This window comes from Hypanus sabinus, chromosome 23 (assembly GCF_030144855.1).
Source record: "Hypanus sabinus isolate sHypSab1 chromosome 23, sHypSab1.hap1, whole genome shotgun sequence".
NCBI lineage: Eukaryota > Metazoa > Chordata > Chondrichthyes > Myliobatiformes > Dasyatidae > Hypanus > Hypanus sabinus.
The window spans coordinates 15,818,770-15,824,907 of record NC_082728.1 but is presented as its reverse complement, the minus strand read 5'-3'; the positions used below and the strand labels follow the sequence as shown (position 1 = coordinate 15,824,907).

General features: G+C 42.9%; 1 non-coding gene across 1 annotated transcript; it reads right to left on the bottom strand.

The window, feature by feature from the left end:
* Positions 1-1,844: 1,844 nt before the first annotated feature.
* trnac-gca (transfer RNA cysteine (anticodon GCA)) lies at positions 1,845-1,916 on the bottom strand. Its single transcript has one exon. It is a non-coding gene; the product is annotated as a tRNA-Cys (tRNA).
* Between the last annotated feature and the right edge of the window lie 4,222 nt (positions 1,917-6,138).

Below are 6,138 nucleotides of genomic sequence, written 5' to 3'. Positions count from 1 at the left end.
TGATTTGCACACAGCAAGCTCCCAGTAACAGCGGTGGCCAGATCACTTCTTCCAGCTGAGCTTCGTGATGGATAGGTTTTGACAAGTACATTGGGATTAACTCGTGAACTTGGGCAGCACCCTAACACAGCACCTGCGACCTGGGTTCAATTCCGCTGCTGTCCGTAAAGAGCTCTTGCATTCTCCCCGTGACCCTGTGGGTTTCCTCCAGATGATCTGGTCAGGTTAATTGGTCTCATGGCTGTAATTGGACAGCGTGGGCTTGTTGCCATCCCAAAATAACATAATCCTTTGAGGTTCTCCTGACAGAGCATCCAAGGTCTCTATCTGATTTTTCCTTAGGAAGGCAGCATATCAGACAGTGTGCAGATCCATCAGCACCCTGATGAGCTGCCAGCCAAGGCTTTCTTCTGTAGCTTTAATACAATCTTTCAACTCAAGGGGTAAGAACAACCGAATGAGTCATGGCCAGAACACAAGTAGATCCAAGTTGTGAGCTTGGTGTAGGGAATAGAGGGGCAGAGACATTCAGAGTGGTTTGGCTGGATGAAACATCCAAAGATTCATTTTATTGTCAAAGTATGCAACTCTGGTAGTAATCTTTTCCAGATAGCCACGAAATAGAGAAAAACGATGGGAGTCATCAAGAGAAAAGACATCAACCCTCCCCCCCCAATGAAAAAGAAAAAGGAACCAAAACTCACAAACCCCAACCCCCCCACTCACACCCACTAAGAAACTAACAATTCACCCACACGGAAAACAGCCACTGGAACACCAATCCCCATCCCCTCCCTCACTGAAAAAACAACAACTACCCGCCCGGAAGGCAGCTGCCAGAACATCAAAAGCCCCAAACCAGCGACGACAACATCTAATCCCCACCCCTCCCTGCAAAAAAAGCAGTGGACACAAGCACTAATCTACTAACCCCCTCTCCCACACACAAAAACCGACAGATCGCCCACACGAAGAAACCAACAAGAGCATCCCACCCCAAAACCTTCTCTTGCACAAAAACTAACAAGTCGGCCACCCGGAAACCCGACCCTCCGATCAGCAACAAGAAAGAAACACGCAGAAAACTGAAGGAGAGTAATATAAACTGCAGTCCAATCTCAGAGAATGTCCAAAAGCCAGTGATTATTGTCCATCTCTCGCCATGCTGTTGTATACTTTTCCTTGCTCTTCGGTTTCAACTGTGTTTGTGTCTCCTGTACCTAACCATTTCTTCAGAAAATGATTAAAAATTAAAAGTTTGCTGTTCCCTTCATACAAGTTGAAGGGTGCGTGGGCTTTGCTGTAACGCTCATAATGAGGCAGGCAAAGGTCAAGCGAATGCAAGTGCTTTTCATGGATTCCTGTGTCACTCTCGTCACAGGGAAAACTGCCAATCATTGGCCAGAATGCTACTTCCTTCGAGCCTCAGGCTTCATCCTCCAATTAGAAAATGCAGAGCATGCATACACCCGATTGACTCAAGTCAGTGAAACAACAGAGCCCAAGAGCAGAGGTAGAATGAAAACCTGAGGAACAGTCAAAAAGGTCCATCAATGAGGACCCAGATATCCTGCTCCACCTCTGACTGGTATATACTATAAAACCTGATTCAATTTAGATTTGATTTAGGGATACAACACAATAACAGTCCTTCTGGGCTACAGAGCCCATGCCATCCAATTACACCCATGTGACTAATTAAGCTACAAAACCATACATCTTTGGAATGTGCGAGGAAAGTGGACCACATGGTCACAGGGAGAATATACAAACTCCTTACAAACAGTGGCAGACTGAACACGGGTCATTGTAATAGCATACACTGCCATACTGTTCAAAATGACAGGGGGCACCTGGATTTGAACCAGGGACCTCTTGATCTGCAGTCAAATGCTCTACCACTGAGCTATACCCCCTTGCACATTTGATCTAGGAAGTTAATATAGTTTTACCATTGAAAATCATTTCTTCATTCAAATTATTAAGGTATGATGCTGCACAATAAAAAATAAGGAGAAGGAAAATCGAGTTCATCATCAGTTTCGTTCCATGGGAATTTTATCTTCAGGTTTAGGGGATCTGGACAAATGAGAAGGTAATGATCAGAGACCTTCCTGAAACACTGCAGTCCTTTTGGTGAAGGTGCTCTCAAAGGGTTGTTGAGCAGAGTTCCAGAATTTATACTCATCCACAAGGAAGGGACAGGAACCTATTTCCAATTCAGAATCATGTGACACTTGGAGGGGAGTCTGCAGATGGTGGCATTTTAATGCACCTTCTCATGGGAAAGGATCAGATTTAGAGGTAGATTGAAGATTTAAAGATTAGCTTTATTTGTCACATGTATTCTACTTTATCTCTCACCGTTAGTCACTCCCGTGTCTAGCATCACTTTATGGACATAAAATCAATCTACGCATATTTTATAAGCTATCTTATATGTTTATATTTACTGTGTTGTTTTTATTATTGTATTCTTTATCTTTTTGTGTTTTTTACTGCGGCAACCGATCTGGGTTAACAATTATTTTGTTCCCCTTTACACTTGTGTCTAGGAAGTGACATCAAACAATCTTGAGTCTTGAACGTACATCAATACAGTGAAATGCATAAATTGCGTCAAATCAAATCAGTAAGGATTATGCTGGGGGAAGCACACAAGAGTCGCCACTATTCTGGCCCCAACATAGCGTGCCCTAATTTATGTGGAATGTGGGAGAAAACTGGAGCACTCAGAAGAAACCCACACAGCCATGATGGAGACAGCAATGGAAATCAAAACTCAACTGGTGATTGCTGGCCTTATAAAGTGTTTGCGCTAACCACCACATGTGCTGGTAAATAACCACACTGATTTTGTAAACTTTGTTTGACTTCAGCCACCTTCCCTAATATAGCCTTGAGATGCTACTCAAAAATGTCAAAGGGCATGTTACTTTTCGTATAAACGGGAGATGGAGTTGCACAAATTTTAGCTCCCAGCACTGCTTTGAAGGGCCATTCACTCTCCACAGGGTTTCAAATATGTAATGATTCTGTGGGTCTCTTAACTTTCTGTCATAAGACCACGAGACATAGAAGCAGAATTTGCCCATCCAGCCCATCTAGTCTGCTCTGCCATTCCGTTGTGGCTGATCTAACATCCCTCTCAACCCAACTCTCCTGCCTTCTTCCCAGAACCTTTGACACCCTTACTAATCAAGTACCCATCACCCTGCGCTTTAAGTATACACAATGACTTGGCCTCTACAGCGATGAATTCCACAGATTCACCTCTGTCTAAATAAAGAACTTCCTCCTCATATCTTTTCTAAACAGCGGCTGTGCCCTCTGGTACTTGACTCCCCCACTATCAGAAACATCCTCTTCACTTTTACTCTAACTGGGCGTTTCAATAATTAATAGGTTTCAATAAGATCCCACCTCATTCTTCTAAGCTCCAGCGAGCATAGGCCCAGAGTCATCCAGTGCTCCTCATACATCATAGAGTCATAGTCATAGCACAAAACAGGCCCTTCGGCCCATCTAGTCCATGCTGCAACCTTTTAGACTGCCTACTCCCATCAACCTACACCTGGACCATAGCCCTCAATACTCCTACTAGCCATGTACCTACCCAAACTTCACTTGAAGAGGCAATGAGTAGGATTAAAGGGAGACTTTTCTTCTTGGCTGCTGGTATCTAGTGGTGTTCCACCGTGGTCTGTGTTGAGACTGATTCTTTTTAAATAATATGTTAATGATTTTGATGATGGAATTGATGGCTTTATTGCAAAGTTTGCAGATGATAGGAAGATAGGAGGAGGGGCAAATAGTGTTGAGGAAGTAGAGAGACTACAGAAGAATTTAGACAATTAGGAGAATGGATGTAAAAGTGGCAGATGGAATATCGTGTCAAGAAGAGTATGGTCACACACTTTCAAAGAAGAAATGAAAGGGTTGACTATTTTCTAAATGGAGAGAAAATGACAAAAAAAAAACTGAAATGCAAAGGGACTTGGGAGTTCTTGTGCAGGATTCCTTAAAGGTTAATTTGGAGGTCAAGTCTATGGTGAAGATGGCAAATGTGATATTGGCATTCATTTCAAGAGGAGAAAATATAAGCGTAAGGGTGCAATGTTAAGATTTTATGAAGCACTGGTGTGGCCTCACTTGGAGAATTGTGAGCAGTTTTGGGCCCCTTATCTTAGAAAGGATGCGCTGAAACTGGAGAGAGTTCAAAGGAAGTTCACAAAAATAATTTCGGGTTTGAACGGCTTGTCATATGAAGAGCGTTTGCTGGCTCTGGATCTGTATTCACTGGAATTCAGAAGAATGAGGGATGGCCTCATTGAAACCTATCAAATGGTGAAAGCCCTTGATAGACTAGATGTGGAGAGAATGTTTCCTAAGACCAAGACCAGAGGACACAGCCTCAGAATAGAGGGGTCTCTTTTTAGAACAGAGATTAGGAGGAATTTCTTTAGCCAGAAAGTGGTGAATCTATGGTATTCATTGCCACAGGCAGCTGTGGAGGACAATTTTTTATGTAAATTTAATGCAGAGGTTGATAGATTCTTAATTGGTCAGGGCAAGAAGGGATATGGGGAGAAGGCAGGAAATTAGGGCTGAGAGGAAAATTGGATCAGTCATGATGAAATGGCAGAGCACACTTGATGGGTTTAATGGCCTAATTCTACTCCAATATCATATGGTCTTCAGCCCTATCGTCTTAAATGCTAAAATTGAGCTCACATGGACCACTTGTACTGGCGGCTCATTCCACACTCCCATGATCCTCTGAGTAAAGAGGTTTTCCCTCATGTTCCCCTTAAACTTTTCACCTTTCACCACGATCTCCAGTTGTAGTCCCACCCAACCGCAGTGGAAAAACCCTGCTTACATTTTCCACATCTAAACCCCTCATAATTTTGTATACATCTATCAAATCTCCTGTGAGACTTCTGTGTTCCTAATCTATTCAAATTTATGTGTTCTCTGCACACTTAAACTTACTTACATCTTCTCTGTAATAGGTGACCAAAACTGCACATGATATTCCAAATTAGGCCTCACCGATGTCCTATACGTCTTCAACATAACATCCCATCTCCTGTACTCAATATTTTGATTTATGAAGGCCAATGTTACAAAAGCTTTCTTTACAACTCTACTTACCTGTGACGCCACTGTCAATGAATTATGGACCTGATTTCCCAGATCTCTTTGTTCTACCACACTCCTCAGTGTTCCACCATTCACTGGTTCGTCTTACCAACGTGCAACACCTTGCACTTGTCTGCATTAAGCTCCGTCTGCCATTTTTCCAGCTGATCCAGACTCCACTGCAAGCCATGATAGCCTTCCTCACTGCCCACTACACCCCCAATCTTGGTGTCATCCCACAAATTTGCTGATCCAGTTAACCATATTATCATCCAGATCTTTGATACAAATAACAAATAATAACAGATCCAGTACCGATTCCTGCAGCACTCCACCAGTCACAGGCCTCCAGTCAGAGAGGCCGCCATCTACTGCCACTCTCTGGCTTTCTCCGCAAGGCCAAAGTCTAATCCAATTTACTACTTCATCTTGAATGCCAAGCAGCTGAATCTTCTTGATCAACCTCCCATGTGGGACCTTGTTAAATTCCTTCCAAAAGTCCATGTAGACAACATCCAATGCCTTACCTTCATTCACTTTCCTGGTAACTTACATGAAAAATTCTATAAGATTGATTAGATGTGACCTACCATGCATGAAGCAATGCTGACAATTCTTAATCAGTCCTGTCTATCCAAATACTTATATTTCTAGACCCTTAGCACACCTTCCAATAACTCTCCCACTACTGATGTCTGACTCACTGGCCTATAATTTCCTGATTTATACTTAGAGCCCTTCTTAAGCAGCAGAACAACATCGTCTATCTTCCAATCCTCTGGCACCTCTCCTGTTGCTGAGGATGATTTAAATATCTCTGCTAGGGCCCAGGCAATTTCTGAACTTGCCTCCCATTGGATCCGAGGAAATACCTTGTTAAACCCAAGGGATTTAACCACCCTAATTTGGCTCAGGATGCGAACAGTTCCTCTTCTATAATCTGTATAAGGCCCATGAAGTTGATGCCTCACTTTGCCTCACTTGTATAAACTC